Source organism: Scyliorhinus torazame, chromosome 6 (genome assembly GCF_047496885.1).
Source record: "Scyliorhinus torazame isolate Kashiwa2021f chromosome 6, sScyTor2.1, whole genome shotgun sequence".
In the NCBI taxonomy this organism is placed as follows: domain Eukaryota; kingdom Metazoa; phylum Chordata; class Chondrichthyes; order Carcharhiniformes; family Scyliorhinidae; genus Scyliorhinus; species Scyliorhinus torazame.
The window spans coordinates 196,180,075-196,204,107 of NC_092712.1; the positions used below are offsets into that span (position 1 = coordinate 196,180,075).

A 24,033-nucleotide genomic window follows, 5' to 3' on the forward strand; every position below is an offset into this window, starting at 1 on the left:
TCATGCCCTTTCCCATGATTTCAACGCATCAGTGCCTCCTGTCCCCTAGTTCCCACACGAGCAGTTCCTAGTCACTCCAAATCCACCAGGAAAACCTCACCTGCTATAAACCACCTGTAACCAGTCACAAACCTGAAGGCACATGTTTCTTGTGTATTATGTGCTTAATTCCAAAGGTACAATTTAATCAAGGAAAGCTGTGTCTTAATGAGCATGTATGGCATGCTATTGTATTGAAATGGGTTCCCATCGCTTGCCGTCAGGAAGTACGATGCACCCTCGATCTGTCACAACTTAATAACCAACTTTAATCCCACTATTAGGAAAGTGACATTTTGCCTCCCATTTAATTAAGTGACCTCACTTTCCTCATTTTCGCTCCCGGGAATGTCACAAGATGCCACCCAGGAACTCACCAAAATTAAGGTAAAATAAATAATGAGACTAAAAGTTGATACATCTTCAGGACCAGATGGTTACCATCCCAGGGATTTAAAGGAGTTGGGTGAGAACCATGCAGATCTCCGAATTATAATCTTCTAAAGTCTTCTTGAATCTGAAACTGCTCCTTTAAATTGGCCATGATGTGGAGATACCGGCGTTGGACTGGGGTGAGCACAGTAAGAAGTTTTACAACACCAGGTTAAAGTCCAAAAGGTTTGTTTCAAATCACTAGCTTTCGGAGCACTAGCTTTCGGATTCACCTGAGGAAGGAGGAGTGTTCTGAAAACTAATGATTTGAAACAAACCTTTAAATTGGGAAATTGCATGTCATTCTTCTGTTTACGAAAGATGATGGAGAGTATTATAGACCAGTTACCTAACACATTGTGTCAGGAAATTGGTGAAGCCTATAATTAAGAATAGAGTGATTGAACACTTGAAATTTTTCAGCTGATTATAGAGAGCAAGCATGGAATTTTAAAGGCTAGGTCATGCCTGACAAACCAGACTGAATGACGAAATTAGTGGATAGGGGAATTTCAATGGCATATTTTATATGGAAGTGTTTGTACAGAATGTAATACATGGAGGGGCACACCAGGACATCTTTGCATTGGTAGAGTAAACTCTAATAGCCAGCTTCTTCACTCTAACTGCAGCAGGTTTGGCCTTACCATCACAGACACAATTTTCTAATAAGCCGATAAACTGAAAACAACAACGATGCACTCGAGATCTAAACATTGGCACATGTTGGACTACATTATTGTGTGACAGAACAATGTCAAGAAGATCCAATCTACATGCTGCCTTAAGAAGTGCTGAATGATGATCAGATCTTCAGCTTGTCAGGAGCACCATGTCCTTGAAGATAACATCTATACTGCTATGATTCAGAGTAAAGCCACAAAAGAAGTTAGATGTAACTTTGCTAAAAGACGAGGCCATCAGACAGGAACTGGAACAAAAATTGAACATAGAGTTGCTCGCATCCTAGAAGATAACATTGACACTGAAAATTCTTGGAAGAAGATAAGGGATGTCATTCATAGCATGGCATCTGAGGTCCTTACATTTCTCAAATCGAAGCTCCAAGATTAGTTTGACAAGAATGACCAGGAGATAGCTAAGCTACTAGAAGACGTGCACAACACTCACAAGTTCTACAGAAAATCACCAGAAAGAAAAGCCAGGACCCTGGCTAAGGGATGAAGAATCAATGGTGAGTGAAGAAGATTGCACAGCTTCAGGAAGCTTCCGATAAACACGACTCAAAACCAATGGTATGGCACACTCCTTCTGAGCAGACAGCACTCAAGCTCCCAATGTACAGGCTCTCATTGGCCAGAGCACTTTAGCAATCTTCTGTTCCAGGAATCAAATGAGTGATGATGCCATTGAATCACCTTCACAACATTGCGTTCTAGATGAGTTTGCCCTCCATCCATCTCAAACCGATGTCACCAAGGTCATAAAGCAACTGTCTGTGGGTAAGTCTCCTGGAGTGCTGACAATTCACCTTAAAGTACAGAGGGACTGACATGGTTAGCAAATTCACCAGCGTCTTTTGCTTAATCTGGAACCAGGGCATCATGCCCCAAGATAACAAGTGTGCTTCCATAACTCACCTGTACAAACAAAAGGGAAACAAGTTCACCTGTGACAATTACAGTTTGTCAGGCATGACCTAGCCTTTAAAATTCCATGCTGGTTTCTTTTAATTCTTTCTGCAGCGGGAAAAATTCTTGCAAGGGTTATTTTCAATAGGAATGTTACTCACCTTACAGTCTTAGTGCAGAATCATACTGGCTTTCATGCTGAATGAGGAACAGTTGACATGATCTTTTGTGCAGTGTTAAATGCAAGAAAAGTTCTATGAACAGAACAAGGATCTCTAAATTGTATTCATTGACTTGACCAAGGCCTTTGACATTGAAAATCGTGAAGGTGCTGTACAAATATGGCTGCCCTGAAAGGATGATCATGCTTATTTCATGACAGCATGATGACCAGTGTGATGCAGAATAGTGTCTCATTCATGCCATCCAAGGCTGCATTATGGCTCTAGTTCTGTTTACTGTCTACTTTTCAACTATGCTGTTGTATACACTCAAAGATCTTGAAATAGATGTACACATTCAGCTCAGGACAGATGGCAACCTCTTCAATCTGCAAAGGCTCAAGGCCCACACAAAAATCCAGAACAGCTACTAAGTGGACGCTTGTTTGCCAATGACTGTGGCCTCACGGCATGCACGCTGGAGGACATCCAACAGCTTGTTGACTGCTTTCCCCGGGTCTCAGAACCTTCAGCAATAAAATAAGTCTGAAAAAACCTGCTCCTGGTCACAAACTCCTAGTCATAATTAACAATACACCCCTCAACCCAGTTTGAAAGTTTAGCTAACTTGGAATTATCCTCTCCGACACCACATCAGATGCTGCAGTCACCCACTGCCTGATGAAAGCAAGCTTGGCATTAACAGGCTCACCCCCAGGCTTTGGTGAGAGCATAGAGTTTGTCTGAAGACAAATATCAAAGTCTACCAGGAAGTAGTTCTCACATCACTTCTCTATGGCTGTGAGGCGCCAACCTATTGATGTTACGTAATGCATCTGGACGAATTCCATGTTCATTGCTTAAGATATTTCTGCAACGTCAAGTGGTCGGACAAAATCCCTAACATCAAAGATCTTGCAGAGTGCCACATACCTGGTATTAGGAGCACTTCCATCAGAGTTCAGCTTCGCTGGGTCATCAATGGGGTTCATATGGTGGATTCCTGCATACCAAAGGCAGTAATCTACACCCAGCTGAGCATGGGAACCCACCATAGGGGACGGAATTCTGTGATCCTGAGGCTAAGTGTTGGTGCCGTCGGAAACGCCATCGCATTTCTACAGGGGGCCAGCATGGCACTGGAGTGGTTCTCGCCGCTCCAGCAGCTGATCAGGGCGTGAACTGGGCACCGCGGGATCCACGCATGCGCAGTGGCACCAGAGGCAACGCGCACATGCACAGTGGCACCGGCGCCAACGCGCGCATGCGCAGTGGCTTCCTGCAACGCATAGGTCCCGATGCAACATGGTTTAGTACTACAGGGGCTGGCGCGGAAGAAAGGAGGCCGCCAACCAAAGAGACCGGCCCGCTGATCGGTGGGCCCCGATCGCGGACCAGGCCACATCGGAGGCCCCCCCGGGGGCGAGTTCCCGCCGGCTGAGAGCAGGTGTGGACGGCGCCGGTGGGACTCTGCATTTTCACGACGGCCGCTCGGCCCATCCCGGGCCGAGAATTGGCGCCCCGCCAACCACGGCAGTGCCAATGGCGCCGTTTCTCGGCTCTGCGGCATGGTGCGATTTGCGCCGGTTGCGGGCATTCTCTGGCCCGGTCCCGGGTTGAGAGAATCCCACCCAGGATGTTCCAAAGTCAGATACATGGACATTCTGAAAGCCAATCTCAGAGCCTGTAAATTAAACCCCACTCCATGGGGGGAAAAAAGTCAGAACCACATGGATAAGTCTCAATATATAGTTTCAATATTTGAGGAGAACAGAGTCAGGTCATAATACATATAGAAAATAACCAAAAGGGCTAATGCAATGCTGGCCTTCTAGAGAACTAGAATAGAAACGTAAAGAAGTCATACTTCTGCAATATAAATACCTGATTTGACCACTTCTGGAGTATTGTTCAGATCATTGCTGAAAAGAGTCATGTTGCCAAAGCTTTTCTTCTTGCGCTCATCAGGACAAATGCAAGAATGCCAAATTTCAAACAATCACTACAATTTATGCTACAAAGGAAAAGGTTGCTGATTGATTGGCAAGTCAATTCTGGTTGGCTGAGGCATTGCCATGAGGAAAACAATGGGGAACTATAGGCTCCCCAAGCGAATGGCTATTCAAAAAAGGCACAAGGTTTGAACCTATTCCTTTTGTTTGCAGCCATGATGTGGAGATGCTGGCGTTGGACTGGGGTGAGCACAGTAAGAAGTCTTTCAACGCCAGGTTAAAGTCCAACAGGTTTGTTTGAAATCACTAGCTTTCGGAGCACTGCTCCTTCCTCAGGTGAATGAACCTGAGGAAGGAGCAGTGCTCCGAAAGCTAGTGATTTTAAACAAACCTGTTGGACTTTAATCTGGTGTTGTAAGACTTCTTACTATTTAGTTTGCAGTGAATAGGTCCCTACAAATTAAAGTAAGTTGTTTCATAAGTCATATTACGAGCTGGAATTATTATCTTAAATAGGTTGTTACTGTAGCTATAAGCGCACTCAACGTTGTTCAGGAAGTACTGCACAATTGCAGTATCATGCCTTTTTCTTTATAAATTTGGAGTGCCCAACTAATATTTTCCAATTAAGTGGCAATTTAGCGTGGCCAATCCACCTATGCTGCACATCTTTGGGTTGTGGGGGCGAAACCCACGCAAACACATGGAGAATTTGCAAACGCCACATGCACAGTGACCCAGAGCTGGGATCGAACCTGGGACATGCAGAATCATGTCTAACAGCAGGTGTTTTGTTTAGGTTTTGCGCGTCCAAGCTGGTTGAGTATGGTCAGCTCTCTGTCAATATAAATAACTGAAGAAACATGTTATTGTTTTTTTCAGCCAATCGTTGAGACATCTTGGGTTGGATTCTCCGAACCCCGACGCCAAAATCGCGTTTGGTGACGGGGCGGAGAATACCCGATGACGACAGAATTGGGGATGGCGCCGCTTTCGCGATGCTCCGCCCCCTGAAAAGCGACATATTCTAGGAGTACGGCGCACACGGTATCCACGGCCTCAGGCCCGTCCCGCCATGCTACCTCCCCAACCGGCTGAATTCCCGGCAGCGTGGGACACGTGTGGTCTCACCCGTCGGGAACTCAGCATGGCGGCTGTGGACTAAGTCCAGCCCAACCACAGTCGGGGGAGGGCCGATCCGCGGGCAGGCGGGGCATTATTCAGGGCTGGGGGCACTGTGGGGGGGTGGTCTGGGGCGCGCGAGCCGCCGAAGTGGGTACTATTTTTGCGGGCCAGGTCTGCGGGCTGAGTCCGCCATGAAGTATGGCATGGCCACTGTAGGCCTCCGCCATGCACATGCGCGCCCACGGACCTGGCAATGCTCCGGGCCGTACCGGCAGCTAGAGCTGGGAGCTCTAGGCTGCCTGGCTTCTAGGTAACCCCCCCCCCCCGAGCAGTGAATTGGTGGTTGTTTTGCGTCAGTTTTCCTGGCATAAAACACCACAGTTTTCTCGGCGGCGTGGGGAAGTCTCCCAAGCGTAGAATCCAGCCATGGACTATGTACCTGACATCATGCTGCCACTGAAATTTGTAAATGATGTTGCTTTATTGTGTGGCAGGCAGAATGGGCTGGATTCTCCACCGGCGGGATGCTCCGTTTTGCCGGCAGTCTGGGGGTTTCCCGACAGCATGGGGCTGCCCCACAATGGGAAACACCATTGACTAGGCGGCGTAATGGAGCGTCCCACCGGCGGGGTGAAGCAGAAATGTGGCGTGCCAGGACAGAGAATCCAGCCCAATGTCTTTTTGGACTGACAGCAGCATCCTATTGGTGGAAAATATAACTCGCATAGCTATGCACAATAGCAGCGGGAAGCAGCCTGCTTAAACTGTGGTTCAAATCTTTCAGATTATATTGGTTAAGATTAAATCGGACTTGAATGGAGAGCAGGTAGTTTAATAGAATCAATCTGGATTCTAAGCATTAAACTACGAGGATGGATTAAACAAATGAGGATTGCATTTCTTGGAATTTAGAAGACAAAAGGGTATTTTGATCAATGTTTTTTTAAAAATTTAGAGTACCCAATTATTTTTTCCAATTAAGGGGCAATTTAGTGTGGCCAATCCACCTACTCTGCACATTTTTGGGTTGTGGGGGTGAAACCCACGCAGACACGGGGAGAATGTGTAAACTCCACACGGACAGTGACCCAGAGCCGGGATCGAACCTGGGACCTCAGTGCCGTGAGGCAGCTGTGCTAACCACTAGGCCACCGTGCTGCCCGATGATCAATGTTTTCAAGATATTCAGGAAACAGGCAGGGGAGGTAGTTGGGGATGCTAGGACTAACAGCATAGTCTAAAAATTGAAACCAGCCTGTTTGAAATTAGGAAACACATTTATGCACAAAGAACGATAGAAATTTGGAACTCTTTCTGAAAATAGCAATATATAGACCATAAAACTGCAGTGGTAATGTTGAGAATAGCCATAGACAAGATATCAGAGATGCATGTGATAAAGGAACATCGGTGATTATGGGTGACTTTAATCTGCATATAGATTGGATGAGTCAAATTAGTCACAGTACAATAGAGGAGGAATTTCTGGAGTGTATGTGGGATGGGTTCCTGGACCAATACATTGATGAACCAACAAGAGAACAGGCCAACTTGGCTGGGTGTTGTGCAATGAGAAAGGATTAGTTGGCAATCTAGTTGTGAGAGAACCCTTGGGGATGAGTGACCATAATATGATAGAATTCTTTAACAAGGTGGATAATGAGGTAGTTGATTCTGAGAACAAGATCCTGAATCTCAATAAAGGTAACTATGGTGGTATGAGACATGACTTGGCTATGATGGACTGGGAAACATTACTAAAAGGAAGGACAGTGGACAGGCAATGGCAGGCATTCAAGGAACGAATAGGTGAACTCCAAAAGTTGCTTAATTCCTATCTGGCGCATGAGTAGAAAGGGAACTGTGGCCAAATCATGGCTTACAAGGAAAATTAGAGATAGTATTCTAATATTTCTTGCTAATTTGTATGACGTACAAATTAGCAAGGAAAAGCAAGAGACCTGAGGATTGGGAACAGTTTAAAATTCTACAAAGGCAGACCAAGGGATTAATTAAGGGTAAAATACAATGTGAAAATAAGCTAGCAGGGAACATAAAAACTGACTGTAAAAGTTTCTATAGGTATGTAAAGAGAAAAAGATTGATAAAAACTAATGTAGGCCCTTTACAGACAAAAATGGGGAAATTCATCACAGGGAACTACATTCGTACTTTGCCTCTGTCTTCACAAAGGAAGACATAAATAATGTACCAGAAGTTCTGAAGTTTTAGTGAGGAGCTGAAGGAAATTAGTATTAGTAGAGAAATGGTTTGGGGGAAATTAATGGGATTGAAGGTGGATAAATCTCCCACGGCCTGCTCATCTTCAACCCAGACTACTTAAGCAAGTGGCCCTAGAAATAGTAGATCCAATGGTAGTCATTTTCCAATACTCTTTGGACTCTGGAATGGTTCCTACAGATTGGAGGGTAGCTAATATAACCCCGCTATTCAAAAAGGAAGGTAGAGAGAAAACATGGAACAATAGACCAGCGAGCCTAACGTCATTAGTAGAGAAGTTGCTCAAGCCCATAGCAAGGATTTCATAAGAAGGCACTTGGAAAGCAGAGGCATAATCAGAGAAAGTCAGCATGGACTTACGAAAGGGAAATTATGTTTGACAAATCTACGAGAATTCTTTGAAGATGTAGTAGAGGTGGGCAGGGAGAACTGGCGGATGAGGTTTACTTAGGCTTTCAGAAGGCTTTCGACAAAGTCTCACATAACAGATTACTATGTAAAGTTAAAGCACATGGGATTACGGGTAGAGTCTTGAGATGGATAGAAAGTTAATTAGCAGACAGGAAGCAAAAGGTTGTGATAAATGGGTCTTTTCCTGATTGGCAGGCAGTGACTAATGGGATACCGCAGGGATCTGTGGCAAGACCCCAACTGTTCACATTATACATTAATGATTTGGGCAAGGGAACTAAATGTATTGGGAGCAATTCACTGGCCTCGTTGCGCTCACGCGAGAGCGTGACGAGGTCAGTGAATAGCGGGAGAGGCCAAAAACAAGAACAGCGGCAAACAGTTTGGGATGCAACCGGCCTGCCTCTTAGGTGAAATCAGGATCTTGCCATAGTGTGGCAAGTAGCCAATAATCACTACTTAATCCCAATTACCATACAATTAACGGGAGCCACCCCGAATCCAATGGCCTCCTGTGATTCAGCGGCCTCCCCAGCAAGTGGTCATGTTGGCACCGATTAGTGCTCCTTTTGAGAAACGGGTGGGGAGCCTAGGAGGTGAGTAGCCATCTTCGCTCAAAGCCAAAGAGCCTGGAGACACTGGGGTGCTGCGCCATGGGAGGGGTGGGTCGGCGTTGGGGGGGGGGGGGGGGGGGGGGGGGAATGGGTGGGGATGGCCTGCTGGGGGGGGAAAACGCACGCGGCTCCACCATGTCAACCCTTGGATTGTGTGTACCCGCTCCGGTGGCAACCCTCGTCCCTGTCCGTCTGCCCCACTGACTGCCGAGGCCTCTGGCCATGCGGTTGAAGGCTATTGCTGAATTGGCAATCGTAGTTAAGTGAGCATTTCACACATCCCAAGAGGATTCCCATGGGTGGCGGGCCATTTAGCATGTGGGAGTCATTGCCGAGCATCCCAATCAAACCGTGATGCCTGGACACTGTGCCTGAACACGCAGCACCCAACATCTGAACACCCAGGGGATGGCCCCTGCACTGGTGAAATGTCCACGGCCAGAGGGTGGGTGAGTGCAACGGGGAGAAAGCGGGTGCTGCCTGGAGAAATTGGCCAAGGGTTAATGGAGGTCGGCCTCCATTAAGCAAGAAAATGACAAGCGCGTCATACTAGTTGTGGTGGAGGCTTTTTAATGTTTCACAAGTGTCCAACAATGCCCCAATCTCCCAATGGTGCTGCTCCACACAAACACATCCCAGCCAACAAGGTGGCACTGATTGCGCTGGAGCGCACCCATCCCGGTGATGGGTTGGCTGGGACAAGAGGGCATCTAGGGGGGTGGGCTAGGAGGACACCCTTACGACCTGTGGCACTGTTCACAGTGGGCAATCAGCGGCAGGTGTAGCTGCATGGCTGCCTTGCAGGCTGCAGCAATGGTGTTCCATTCCCGTCCACCCTGACCCCACAGTCCACCTCCTTGCCAACCCCCACCCGCTACAACCCCCCAGCCCTGGCAGAAGCCCCTGGCCAGCGGCACAATTATCATCACACTATGGCGATGTTGGACACTTTCCATACCTCCTCTCTCCCCCGCAGCAGCCACGACGCATTTCCCGATTTTTAAAAACACAAGTGAACCTCGCCATTGGAAATTCCCCCCAGTGGAGGCAGAGAATTGCAGAGGCTCCAGAGAATACAGGGTCAGGCCTGCTCATGATATTACTGTATGTGCAGAGTGGAACACATTGACACCGCTGTCGAGGCACCGGAGAATTGCGATTTGGCGTGAACCCCGGCGTCAGCCACGATTTCGGCTTCAATCATAGAATCATAGTATTTACAGTGCTGAAGGAGGCCATTTGGCCCATCAATGCTGCACCAGCCCTTGGAAAGAGAACCCCTACACCTCCACCCTATCCCAGTAACCCAGTTAACATTTTCTGGGCACTAATGGCAATTTAGCATGGCCAATCCACCTAACCCGCACATCTTTGGACTGTGGGAGGAAACCGGAGCACCCGGAGGAAACCCACGCAGACACGTGGAGAACTTGCAGAGTCCGCACAGACAGTGACCCAAGCCGGGAATCGAACCCGGGACCCTGGAGCTGTGAAGTAACTGTGCTAACTGCTGTGCTCCCATGCTGCCCTTTCAAAACTAATTCACCACCCAATCTCCTTTCCCAATTTCAGAGTCAGCCGACGGAGAAACCCACCCAGATGTTATTCATTCTCCCATCTATTCCACTGTCCCTCCGTAAAAACCCATCTACTCTTATCCATCTGTCCCTACCTCTAAAAAGCTCATGGTTGTACTTGGTCTACAGACCAACTCTGGATTAAAGGACTAACAAACAGATGTTTGAAAGGCTAAAAATGATGGCTAAGGTAATAAAAATGCAACCAGACAGTGGAAAAGAGCTGAACAAAACGTGAGAGTAGGTAAATAAGGTGGTGAACAGGTTCGGAAAAGATACAGAAAAGCTTCCAAAAGAAACAGGCCAGAAAACAGAGGAAATAGAAGAATTTGAAATTCTGGAAATCTGAAATAAAAAGAGATATTTTTGGAAGTTCACAAAGACTTGGCTGCAGGTAAAAGGTCAATTCACCTCCTCTCCTCTCAGATGTTAAAGGCCCATTATGAATTCCTAACACACGGCGCTTTTTGAAAATGGGGACATAGCTAATATCTGAAATTGTTAATGTTAGCCTTCAGACCAGAGAACTGCTCAGGAGAAACATCAGCTGAGTTAATGAAACCATGCTCCTAACACAGAACGTCATTCGACAGGAGCACATGGACATGCATTCACCACGGTAGCACACTGGTTAGCATAGTTGCTTCACAGCTCCAGAGTCCCAGGTTCGATTCCGGGCTTGGGTCACTGTCTGTGCAGACTCTGCAAGTTCTCCATGTGTCTGCGTGGGTTTCCTCCGGGTGCTCCGGTTTCCTCCCACAGTCCAAAGACAAGCAGGTTAGGTGGATTGGCCATGATAAATTTCCCTTAGTGTCCAAAAAGGCGAGGTGGGGTTACTGGGTTAAGGGGATAGGATTGAGGTGTGGGCTTAAGTAGGGTGCTCTTTCCAAGAGCCGGTGCAGACTCGATGGGCCGAATGGCCTCCTTCGGCACTGTAAATTCTATGATTCACCTTGTGTGATTGTCTATTAATATTTATGAATAGAAAATGGCAAAGCCCTAATTCAGAATATGCATTCTACCAATAGTGCAGTTTTAGTAAATTAGCTACGTGGGCAGGATTTTATGGCACTTCGCTGACGTGTTTGAAACAATGGTCTTGTAAAATACAGTCATGTGGCTTGCCCGCTACCTTCCCACCCAACCCTGATCTGTCTCCTATTTTAATGGTGGAGACATTGGGTGGCCTGCTTGCCCATGGGCCTGTTGTGGCCCTTAAATGACCGATTAATGGCAACTCAAGCACCTCATCCTGCCCCACTGCTATTCTACATTTTACCTACTTCAGTGAGAGGCCAGTGGTGAGCAGGTTTAACTAGGCGATCTTATGTCGAGCAAGAGATGGGGCGCGGCGGGGTGGTTGGTTGGGTATGGAGATCTACTTTGTGCTCCTATGCCTATTGGATGTAAACCTCCCACAAGGTCAGACCCTCCTTTAACACTTCCCCATATGATCTTTCAAGCCCGGAGCACCACTTCTCTCATCCCTCTTGCTGGGAACTGCCAGCCAGGCCCCATTGATAGCTGGACTTACCTTTACTCCAGCTTCCATAACCAGCTCTTCTTCAGGTTCTGGCTAAAGTCCCAACAGTGACCAGTACTTGAACCTGCTGGAACTGCAGAGTTGCTGGCCAATCCAATTGGGTGGCAACTCTCGAGAATCACAGAATGCTACAGTGCAGAGGAGGCCCTTCAGCCCATCAAGTCTGCACCGAAGCATGAAAGGCTCTGACCTGCCTATATAATCCCACTTGCCAGCACTTGGCCCATAGTCTTGAATGTTATGACGTGCCAAGTACTCATACAGGTACCTTTTAAAGGATGTGAAGCATCCTGCCTCTACCACCCTCCCAGGCAATGCATTCCAGACCATCACCACTCTCTGGATAAAAAAGGGGTTTTCCTCAAATCCCCCCTAAACTTCCCACCGCTTGAACTTGTGTCCTCTCGTAACTGACCTTTTAACAAAGGGGATCAGCTGATCCCTATCCATTTTGTCCATGCCCCTCATAATCTTGTTATATCAATCAGGTCACCCCTCAGTCTTCTCTGCTCCAGAGGAAAAAACCAAAGCCTATCCAACCTTTCATTATTATTTTTTTTTAACAAACAATTTTATTGAGGTATTTTAGGCATATAGAAAAAGTGACATACTACAGTACCAAAAAAAGAAGTCAAGACACAAATTAAACATAGTGCAAACCACAGCTCTGTTCACGCAAGGACCTGCCTCAATAACCCCCTACTCTACTCTACTTTACCTAGCGCCCCCCCCCCCCCCCCTGCTGACACTTACTCCTCTGCGAAGAAGTCAATAAATGGCTGCCACCTTCGGGCGAACGCTAGTACCGAACCTCTCAAGGCGAACTTGACTTTCGCTAGGCCAAGAAAGCTCGTCATGTCCAATAGCCAGTTAAACCTCAGCCCTCGGGGGCTTTGAGTCCCTCCATGCTAACAGTATTCATCGCCGGGCTACCAAGGAAGCAAAGGCCAGAATGTCGGCCTCCCTCTCTTCCTGGACTCCCGAGTCCTCCGAAATCCCAAAGATTGCCACCTCAGGGCTCATTACCACCCCAGTTTTCAATACCCAGGACATGACATCTGCGAATCCCTGACAATACCCCCTGAGTTTAGGGCAAGACCAGAACATGTGTACATGGTTAGCCGGCCCTCCGTTGCACCTAGCACACTTGTCCTCCAGCCCGAAGAATTTGCTCATCAGGGCCACCGTCATGTGGGCCCAGTGCACGGCCTTAAACTGGATCAGGCTGAGCCTGGCGTATGTTGCGGTCGTGTATTTACTCTGCTCAGGGCTTCTGCCCAGATACCGTCCTCCATCTCCCCCGAGCTCCTCTTCCCACTTAAGCTTCAGGTCCTCGGTCTGCATATCCTCAGCTCCCACTAGTTCCTTGTTGACGTCTGAGACTCTACCCTCTCCCACCTCTCCCCTGAAACTACCCTGTCCTGCCTTGTCTTCGGCGGGAGACGTGGGAAGGACGGTACCAGGCTGCGTACAAAATAACGCACCTGTAAGTATCTAAATTTGTTCCTCCTCACCAGCCCAAACTTCTCCTCCATACTCGGAAAGCTCCCTTCCAGGAACATATCCCCCATCCTCACAATCCCCGCCCTCCTCCACAGTCGATACCCCCCATCCATGTTCCCCGGGGCAAATCGGTGGTTGCCGCAGATTGGGGTCCACACCAATGCTCTTACCTCCCCTACATGCCTCCTCCACTGGCCCCAGATCCGAAGAGCCGCCACCACTATCGGGCTGGTGGAGTACCGTGCCGGCGGAAGCAGCAGAGGCGCCGTGACCAGGGCTGCTAAGCTAGTGCCCCTGCACGAAGCAACCTCCATCCGCTCCCAAACCGACCCCGCACCCACCATTTTCTTTATTTTTAAATGTTCCATCCCAGGCAACATTCTGGTAAATCTTCCCTGCATTCCCTCCAGTGCAATTACATCCTTCCTATAATGTGGCAACCAGAATTGCACACAGTACCCCAACTGTGACCTCACCAAAGTTCTATACATCTCCATCATGACCTCCATGCTTTTGTAATCTATGCCCTGATTAACCTGCCCTTCTGCCTTCAGAGATTTATGGACAAACATGCCAAGGTCCCTTTGTTCTTCGGAACTTCATAGTGTCAGACCTTTCAATATATTTCCTTGTTAAATTATTCCTTCCAAAGTATATCACCCCATATTTTTCAGGATTAAATTCCATCTGCCACTTATCCACCCATTTGACCATCCCGTCGATGTCTTCTTATTACCCAAGACACCTAACCTCACTGTTAACCATCCGGCTTGTCTATGTGTCATCTGCAAACTTACTGATCCTACCCCAAACATAGTCATCTATGTCATTTCTATAAATGATAAACAATGGGGGGCCCAGCACAGATGCCTGTGATACGCCACTGGTCATTGGCTTCCAGACACTAAACCAGCCGTCTATCATCACCATCTGTCTCCTACCGCTAAGCCAATTATGAATCCACCTTTTCAAATCACCCTGAATCCCATGTGCATTTGCCTTCTTAAAAAGTCTCCCATGTGGGACCTTGTCAAAGGCTTTGAAGAAATCCATGTAAACTACATCAACTACACTACCCTCATCTATGCACTTGGTTACATGCTCAAAAAATTCAATCAAATTTGTTAGACATGACCTCCCTCTGACAAAGCCATGCTGACTATCCCTGATCAAACCTTGTCTCTCTAATTGGAGATAGATTCTCTCTATCAGAACCTTATCCAGTAGTTTCCCAACCACTGACATGAGGCTCACTTGTCTGTAGTTCCCTGGCTTGTCTCTACAACCTTTCTTTAATAGTGGGACTACATTAGCTGTTCTCCAGCTCTCTGGCACCTCCCCCGTGGCCAGAGAGGAATAAAAAAATTTGGTCAGAGCCCCAGCAATCTCCTCCCTCGCCTCCCACAGCAGCCGAAGACACAATTCATTTGGACCACTTCATTTGTCCACTTTTAAGCCCGCCAATACCTCCAATATCTTGTCACTCCCAGGACAATTTGCTCAAGAACCTCACAATCTCTCTCTCCGGGTTCCATAACTACCTCCTCATTCTTTTGGGTGAAGACAGATGTGAAATATTTGTTCAACACACTATCAATGTCCTCTGGCTCCACCCACAGATTTACCCCTTGGTCCTTAATGGGCCCTACAGTTTCCCTGGTTATCCTCTTCCCATCGATATACTTATAGAATATCTTGGGATTTTCCTGACTTTTACCAGCCAGAGCTTTCTCATATCCCCTCTTTGCTCTCCTAATTGATTTCTTAAGCTCCATCCCACACTTTCTGCATTCAACTTATGCCTCTGCAGACTTTGTCCCCTTAAAATTGTTAAAAGCCTCTCTTTTCCTTCTCATCGTATCCTGAATGTCTCTGGTCATCCATGGTTCTCTGGTTTGTTACACCTTCCTATTACCCTAGAGGGAACATATTGGCCGGTACTTTCCCCATTTCATCTTTGAAAGCCCCCCCCATTGCTCTGCTGTAGGTTTCCCCACAAGTAACCCTTTCCAGTCAACCTTGGACGGATCTTGCCTTATTTTGTTAAAATCTACACTCCCCCAATCCAAAACCTTTTTTTTCTGCAAATTGTCTATTTCTTTGTCCATAACAAATTTAAATTGAACCATGTTGTGGTCGCTATCACTAAAATGCTCCCCCACCAACACATCAACCACCTGTCAGGCTTCATTGCCCAGAATTAGGTCCAGCAATGCAACATCCCTTGTTGGATCCACTACATATTGAGCTAAAAGGTTCACCTGTATACATTTTAAGAAATCTACTCCATCTAAGCCCTTCATATGATACCTATCCCAATTAATTTTGGGAAAGTTGAAATCACCTAATACAATTATCCTCTTATTATTTTTGCACCCCTCCGTGAATTGTGCGCATATTTGCTCCTCAATTTCCCGCTGGCTATCTGGGAGTCTATAATAAACACCTAGCAACGTAACTGTTCCTTTTTTATTCCTAAGCTCTACCCACAAAGCTTAATTTGATGCCCCTCCAAGATATCATCTCTCCTTACTGCAGTAACTGCCTCCTTTTTAAAAAAAATTTAAAAATATGTTTATTCAAATTTTCCAACAAAGTTTTTAACAACCCCCCATAACAAAAAGAAAGAAAATTATACAAAACTTATACATTGAGTTTCCCCCACATACAGTAACCCTCCCATATGACATTCAAAGGTACCCATAGGGAAGCCCCCCCCCACCCACTCGAATTCCCCCTCCAAAAGAGACCCCCCCTCCCCCCCCACCCATCCAGTGCAGGGCACGACCAGAACATGTGGACATGATTCGCCGGGATTCCAGAGCACCTCCCACATCTGTCCTCCACCCCAAAGAACCTACTCAACCTCGCCCCTGTCATATGCGCTCTGTGAGTAACCTTGAATTGTATTAGGCTGAGCCTGGCGCAAGAGGAGGCAGAATTAACCCTACTCAGGGCATTAGCCCACAGACTCTTATCTATCTCCTCCCCAAGCTCCTCCTCCCACCTGCCCTTTAACTCCTCTACCGAGGCCTCCTCCTCTTCTTTCAGCTCCTGGTAGATCGCCAAAACCCTGCCTTCTCCAAACCATACACCCGAAATCACCCTGTCCTGAATCCCACGTGCCGGAAGCAGCGGGAATTCCCTCACCTGTCGCCTCACAAACGCCCTCACTTGCATATACCTGAAAGCATTTCCCGGGGGTAACCCAAACTTCTCCTCCAGCGCCCCTAGGCTCGCAAACGTCCCAACTATAAACAGGTGCCCCATTCTTCTAATCCCTGCCCGATGCCAGCTCCGAAACCCCCCAATCATCCTTCCCGGGACGAACCGATGGTTCTCCCAAATCGGGGACCAAACCGAGGCTCCCACCTCGCCCCTGTGTCGTCTCCACTGCCCCCAGATCTTCAACGTCGCCGCCACCACCGGACTCGTGGTGTACCTTGTCGGCGAGAGCGGCAGCGGTGCCGTCGCCAGCGCCCTCAGGCTCGTGCCCACACAGGACGCCATCTCTAACCTCTTCCATGCCACCCCCTCTCCCTCCATTACCCACTTATGGATCATCGCCACATTGGCAGCCCAATAATAGCCGCACAGATTCGGCAGCGCCAGCCCCCCCCCCCCCCCCACCCCCCGTCCCTGCTACGCTCCAGAAACACTCTCTTCACCCTCGGGGTCTTATTTGCCCACACAAAACCCATGATGCTCCTACCTACCCATTTGAAAAAGGCCTTGGGAATCATAATGGGAAGGCATTGGAACAGAAAGAGAAACCTCGGGAGGACCATCATTTTAACCGACTGCACCCTGCCAGCTAGTGAGAGTGGCAGCACATCCCATCTTTTGAAATCCTCCTCCATCTGCTCCACCAACCGCGTCAAATTGAGCTTGTGCAGAGCCCCCCAACTCCCAGCCACCTGGATCCCTAAGTACCGAAAGCTCCTTTCCGCCCTCTTCAACGGTAGGTCGTCTATCCCCTTTCCCTGGTCTCCTGGATGCACCACGAAGAGCTCACTTTTCCCTACATTGAGCTTATACCCAGAGAAGTCCCCAAACTCCCTTAGGATCCGCATGACCTCCGCCATCCCCTCCACTGGATCTGCCACATACAGCAACAGGTCGTCCGCATATAGCGACACCTGATGTTCCTCTCCCCCTCGGACCAGTCCCCTCCATTTCCTGGACTTCCTTAGTGCCATGGCCAGAGGCTCAATTGCCAATGCAAACAACAAGGGGGACAGGGGGCACCCCTGCCTCGTCCCTCGGTACAGCCGAAAGTACTCCAACCTCCGCCGATTCGTAGCCACACTCGCCACCGGGGCTCTATATAGCAACCTGACCCAGCTGATGAACCCCTCCCCGAACCCAAACCTCCGCAGCACTTCCCAAAGATACTCCCACTCCACCCGGTCGAAGGCCTTTTCCGCGTCCATAGCTGCCACTACCTCTGCTTCTCCCTCCACCGAGGGCATCATAATCACATTGAGGAGCCTCCGCACATTGGTGTTTAGCTGCCTGCCCTTTACAAATCCCGTCTGGTCCTCATGAATCACCCCAGGGACACAGTCCTCAATTCTTGTAGCCAGCACTTTTGCCAGCAACTTAGCATCCACATTGAGGAGCGAGATCGGTCTATACGACCCACATTGCAGTGGGTCCTTCTCCCGCTTCAGAATCAGCGAGGTCAGCGCGCCGGACATTGTTGGGGGCAAGGTTCCCCCCCTCCCTTGCCTTATTGAAAGTCCTCACTAGGAACGGGCCTAGCAGGTCCACGTATTTCCTGTAAAACTTGACCGGGAACCCATCGGGCCTTCCCCACCTGCATGCTCCCCAATCCTTTAACCAGCTCCTCCAGCCCAATTGGCGCCCCTAAACCAGCTACCTCCTGCTCCTCCAACCTCGGGAACCTCAGCTGATTCAAAAATCGTCGCATCCCCTCTTCCCCCGCTGGGGGCTCAGATCTGTACAGATCCCCATAGAAGTCCCTAAATACCTCCGCACCGTATTCCCCCCGCTATCCTTAACTCCACCTATCTCCCTCGCTGCCCCCTCTTACGAAGCTGGTGTGCCAGCATCCGACTCGCCTTCTCCCCATACGCATACGCCACCCCCTGCGCTTTCCTCCACTGTGCCTCTGCTTTCCCTGTGGTCAACAGGTCGAACTCCGTCTGGAGGTTCCGCCGCTCCCTGAGTCGTCCCTCCTCGGGGGCCTCTGCATATCTCCTGTCCATCCTTAAGATCTCCCCCACCAACCTCTCCTTCTCCCTGCCCTCTCTCTTCTCCCTATGGGCCCTGATGGAGATGAACTCTCCCCTGACCACCGCCTTCAGCGCCTCCCAGACTACCCCCACCTGCACCTGCCCGTTGTCATTGGCCTCCAAATATCTTTCACTGCACCCCCGCACCCGCCCGCACACCTCCTCATCCGCCAAAAATCCCACATCAAGACGCCACAGCGGGCGCTGGTCCCTCTCCTCTCCTAACTCCAGCTCCACCCAGTGTGGGGCGTGGTCCGAGATGGCTATGGCCGAATACTCCGTTCCCTCCGCTTTCGGGATTAGCACCCTACTCAAAATTTAAAAATCTATCCGGGAGTGGGCTCTATGGACGTGGGAAAAGAATGAAAATTCCCTGGCCAGGGGCCTAGCAAACCTCCATGGATCCACTTCCCCCATCTGGTCCATAAACCCCCTAAGCACCTAGCCGCAGCCGGCCTCTTACCGGTCTTGGACCTAGAACGATCCAGTGCTGGGTTCAGCACCGTGTTGAAATCCCCCCCCCCCATTATCAAGCTTCCTACCTCCAGGTCCGGAATCCGACCCAGCATGCGTTTCATAAATCCGGCATCATCCCAATTCGGGGCATATACGTTCACCAGTACCACCCGCGCCCCCTGCAACTTACCACTCACCATCACATATCGACCTCCATTATCCACTACAATATTCATTGCCCCAAACGACACCCGCTTCCCCACCAGTATTGCAACCCCTCTGTTCTTCGCATCCAGCCCTGAATGGAATACCTGTCCTACCCATCCCTTTCTCAGCCTAACCTGATCTGCCACCTTCAAATGTGTCTCCTGAAGCATAACCACGTCTGCCTTCAGTCCCTTTAAGTGCGCCAACACCCGGGCCCTCTTGACCAGCCCGTTCAGGCCTCTCACATTCCAAGTTATCAGCCGGATTGGGGGGCTGCTCGCACCCGCCCCCGCCGACTAGCCATCTCCTTTTCTAGGCCAGCCACATGCCCGCGCCTCCCGCACCCTCCAGTCCCCCAGAAGGCGGACCCCCGCCCCGACCACCTCTCCTACTTCCAGCTCCCCTTTGGCCAATGCAACAGCAACCCCCCTCCCCCTCCCTAGCAGTCAGTGTGCGCTCCTCTCCAGCACCGCCCATCCCCCCCCCGGCCCCCACCCTCGTCCTTCCCTAGCGCGGGAAAAAGCCGGCGCTTTCCTGAGCCGGCCCCACCCCCTCTGGCGGCTCCTTTTGCGGCCTTACCCCAATTCCCCATCCCCGGGCCTCCACTCCCCCTCTTCCTTCGTGGGGGTCTGCCCCTCCAACACCAACGCCCACACTCTCCCCATCAATTCCTTTCACCCATCCCCATCCCGTACCCAACCAAAGGAACATTCCCTAAACGTAATAAACACACAGTAAACATCCCCCCTCAATTTGAGTCCAACTTTTCAGTCCGTATAAAGCTCCATGTCTCATCAGGTGTTTCGAAATAGTGGTGCCGATCCTGGAACGTGACCCACAATTGCGCTGGCTGCAGCATACCGAACTTCACCCCCTTCCGATGGAGCACCGCCTTAGCCCGGTTGAAACCAGCTCTCTTAGCCACCTCTGCACTCCAGTCCTGGTAGATTCGGATCTCCGTATTCTCCCACCTGCTGCTCCGCTCTTTCTTGGCCCATCTCAGGACACACTCTCTGTCCATATGTGGTGAAACCTCACCACTACAGCCCTTGGCGGCTCATTGGCCTTGGGTCTCCTTGCCAGGACCCGATGAGCCCCATCTAGCTCCAGGGGCCTCGGGAAGGCTCCCGCGCCCATCAGCGAGATGAGCATCGTGTTCACATATGCACCGGCATCGGGCCCCTCCACTCCTTCCGGGTGACCCAGAATCTGGAGATTCTTCCTCCTCGACCTATTCTCCAGGTCCTCAAATCCTTCCGCCCACCTCTTGTGCAGCACCTCGTGCGCCTCCATCTTCACCGCCAGGCCCAAGATCTCGTCCTCGTTCTCCGATCCTTTTTGCCACACCTCCCGGATCGCCGCCCCTTGGGCCTTCTGGGTCTCCACTAGCTTCTCAATCGCCGCCTTCATTGGCGCCAGCATTTCGGTTTTCAGCTCCTCAAAGCAGCGTTTAAGAAACCCATGCTGCTCCTGTGACCACTGCGCCCATGCTGCTTGGTCTCCACCCGCCGCCATCTTGTTTTTTCTCCCTCCCACTTTTCGCTGCTGCAAGATCACTTTTTTCACCGCTCCACTCCTGGTCAGCACGGTAGCATTGAGGATAGCACAATTGCTTCACAGCTCCAGGGTCCCAGGTTCGATTCCGGCTTGGGTCACTGTCTGTGCAGAGTCTGCACATCCTTCCCGTGTGTGCGTGGGTTTCCTCCGGGTGCTCCTGTTTCCTCCCACAGTCCAAAGGTGTGCAGGTTAGGTGGATTGGCCATGATAAATTGCCCTTAGTGTCCAAAATTGCCCTTAATGTTGGGTGGGGTTGCTAGGTTATGGGGATAGGGTGGAGGTGTTGACCTTGGGTACGGTGCTCTTTCCAAGAGCCGGTGCAGACTTGATGGGCCGAATGGCCTCCTTCTGCACTGTAAGTTCTATGATAAATTATGGTCCAATCCATATAATGTCGGGGGGACCTTGCTGTCACCTTCCCACACTGGAAGCCGTCGAACAATTGCCGTTGGGGCCCCTCTAGAGAGCCCAAAAGTCCGTTCCCGGCGGGAGCTGCCGAACCTGCGACCTACCTAGGCATAGCCGCAACCGGAAGTCAGTAACTACCTCCTTAACTACTAATGCAATGCCTCCTCTTTAGCCCCCTCCTCTGTTTGCCTGAAGAATCTATATCCTGGGATGTTGAGCTGCCAATCCTGCCCTTCACTCAACCATGTCTCTGTGATAGCTATTATATCATAATTACACGTGTCAATCATCGCCCTTAACCCATCCGTTTTACTGTTAATACTATTGGCATTAAAGTAGAGGCCATCCACCCTTGTCTTCCTCACTTGAAACTTACTCCCGCTGTATTCCCTCTGACCTGATTGCTTTTCTATGTTATACTGTGTCTCTATTCTGCTACCAGTCTGCATCCCCTCCCCCGCCAAACTAGTTTAAACTCTTCCCAACAGCACTAGCAAACCCGCCAGCAAGGATGTTAGTCCCGCTCTGGTTTTGATGTCGACTGTCCCGCATGTACAGGTCCCATCTTCTCCAAAAAAAGTCCCTATGGTCCAGGAATCTAAAACCTTTCCTCCTGCACCAATTCTTAAGCCACGTATTCATCTGTGCTATTCTCCTATTCCTGTACTCATTAGCACATGGCACTGGGAGTAATCCAGAGATTATAACCCCTTGGTCCTGCTCTTTAGTCTATTGCCTAACTACCTGAAGTTTTGATGCAAGACTTCATCCCTCTTTCTACCTATGTCAATGACCTCTGCCTTATCACCTTCTCTCTTCAGGATGCCCTGCAGCCGTTCAGTGACATCCCGGACCCTGGCACCAGGGAGGCAACATCGCATCCTGGAGTCATTTTCACAACCACAGAAGTGACTATTGCTCTTCTGCGCTTTGACCCTCCCTGCTGAAAAACTGAGCCCGCCGTGGTGCCACTGCTCTGGCCACTGCTTTTGTTTTCCCCCTGATAGGCTATCCCCCCCAACAGTATCCAAAATGGTATACCAGTTAGAGAGGGGGACAGCCACGGGGAATCCTGCACTGACAGCCTGCCCTGACAAGCGGTCACCCATCTGTTTGCCTGCATCGTGGGTGTAACCACATCTCTATAACTCTTGTCTCTGAAGCTTTCTGTCATTTGCTGGCTCTTATGTGCACCCAACTGCTGCTCCAACCGAACCACGCGGTCTGTGAGGAGCTGTCATTGGGTACACGTCCTGCAGATGTAGACATCCGGAACGCTGGAAGTGTCACGGACCTCCCACATCTCACAGTTAGAGCGCTGCATCCCGCTGACTGACATTTCTAACACTAATTAATTAATTACGTCAAAATAAATACTCATTAAATTATCATTAATTAATCAATTACGTTAAAATAACTACTTATTAAATTTAAGTTAAAATTACCGTATGGTGCCTTGCGCTAGATTTCTCCGATAAATATTAAATGCTAAATACACTAATCTCCTAGTTACTCTAGGTTAATTACTTTGTTAATTACTTTAGTTTTTCAAATTTAGAACAGACTCCCAACCAATCAGGTCACAGGTTTACAGTGAAGTCACTTTTCCGTTTTTTTTTTCTCAGTCCCGATACCCAACAGGTAAGTTATTAATGCTTACTGTTCTGAAGTTCCGCCTCCCCAAGTTCATGCCAACTCTGCTCCCTGCCAATTAGTTAGATTAACTCCAATTTTCTATGGTCCTTCTTTGCTTGTCGTCACTATTACCAATTAGAGCCCTAACAGATTATAAACCACAAAACTTATTTTCCAACTATAAAGATGAAAGTTGTAAAGACTTACCGACCATGCCCACTACTTACCAATCAGCTCTCTTCCTTGTATCCTCAGCTGCAACAGGGCAAGTCCACTCTCTGAAGATTTAAAAGTTACAAAGCAAGGAGAAAAAGCAAACAGCACCTCTTCCCGCTCTGCACCGAATCCCCACTCTGCTTCAAATTCCCAAGTTTAATCCTTAAAGCTCACTCTGCCTGTGGCCTCACTCCGGATGTGGCCTCTCTCCCACTGCTCATGCGCAAAGCTCACTGTGTAAATCTTTCTCCTCAGATGGGGACAGAAGTCTCACCTGGAGCCAATTCATGCCCAGCAGAGCAAAAATGGCTGCGGAGCAGCTGGCTTTTTTTGTGCGTGGGTTTCCGATGGACAATTTAGTTGATGTTGGTGGAGAGAACACAGTGCCCTGTAAAATCCAGCCTTGTGTTTTTGAAGGTTATATTCGGATGTGTTAGAGGCCAATTACAAAAAGATCTGAGTGTAGGAGGGGTTTATAAGCTGTATTCCAATAACAAGTCTTTGCAACATACAACACTTGAAATGTAATCCAATCAATTACATCAGTACTTAATTGCAGTAGTTATTTTAATTCATTCATGGGATATGGGTATTTCTAGCAAGCCCAGCATTTATTGCCATCCCTAATTGTTCTTGAAAAAGTGTGTGCTGCCTTTTTGCACCACTGCAATCTTTGTGTAGACTTGCCAAAGATTTTGTTAGGGAGGGCGATCCAGGATTTTATCCAGGCAACAGAATATAATAAAAGCAAAATACTGCAGATGCTGAAATCTGAAACAAAAACAGAAAACGCATGAAAAACTCAGCAGGTCTGGCAACATTGGCGGAGAGAGAACTCTCTCCACAGAGGCTTCCAGACCTGCTGAGTGTTTCAAGCATTTTCTGTTTTTGTTGCAATATATTTCCAAGTTAGGATGGTGTATGGAGAGCAATTTAAAGTTTCTGGCCTGTTAGACATTGATATACAATATACAAGTGCTTGTGTTAGGAACGATGCAGCTTGACATTCACTTGTAAAATGAGGGGGTAGATTTTAAGTGTCAGCCACGGTTCAATTGATAGCATTCTCACCTCTGAGTCATAGCTTGTGGGTTCAAGTCTCACTC

General features: G+C 48.9%; 1 protein-coding gene across 1 annotated transcript in view; it reads left to right on the forward strand.

Moving 5' to 3' along the window:
- gpnmb (glycoprotein (transmembrane) nmb) overlaps nucleotides 1-24,033 on the forward strand; it is a 116,291-nt gene that overhangs the window by 64,740 nt on the left and 27,518 nt on the right. The gene's annotated exons all lie outside the window — the stretch shown is intronic.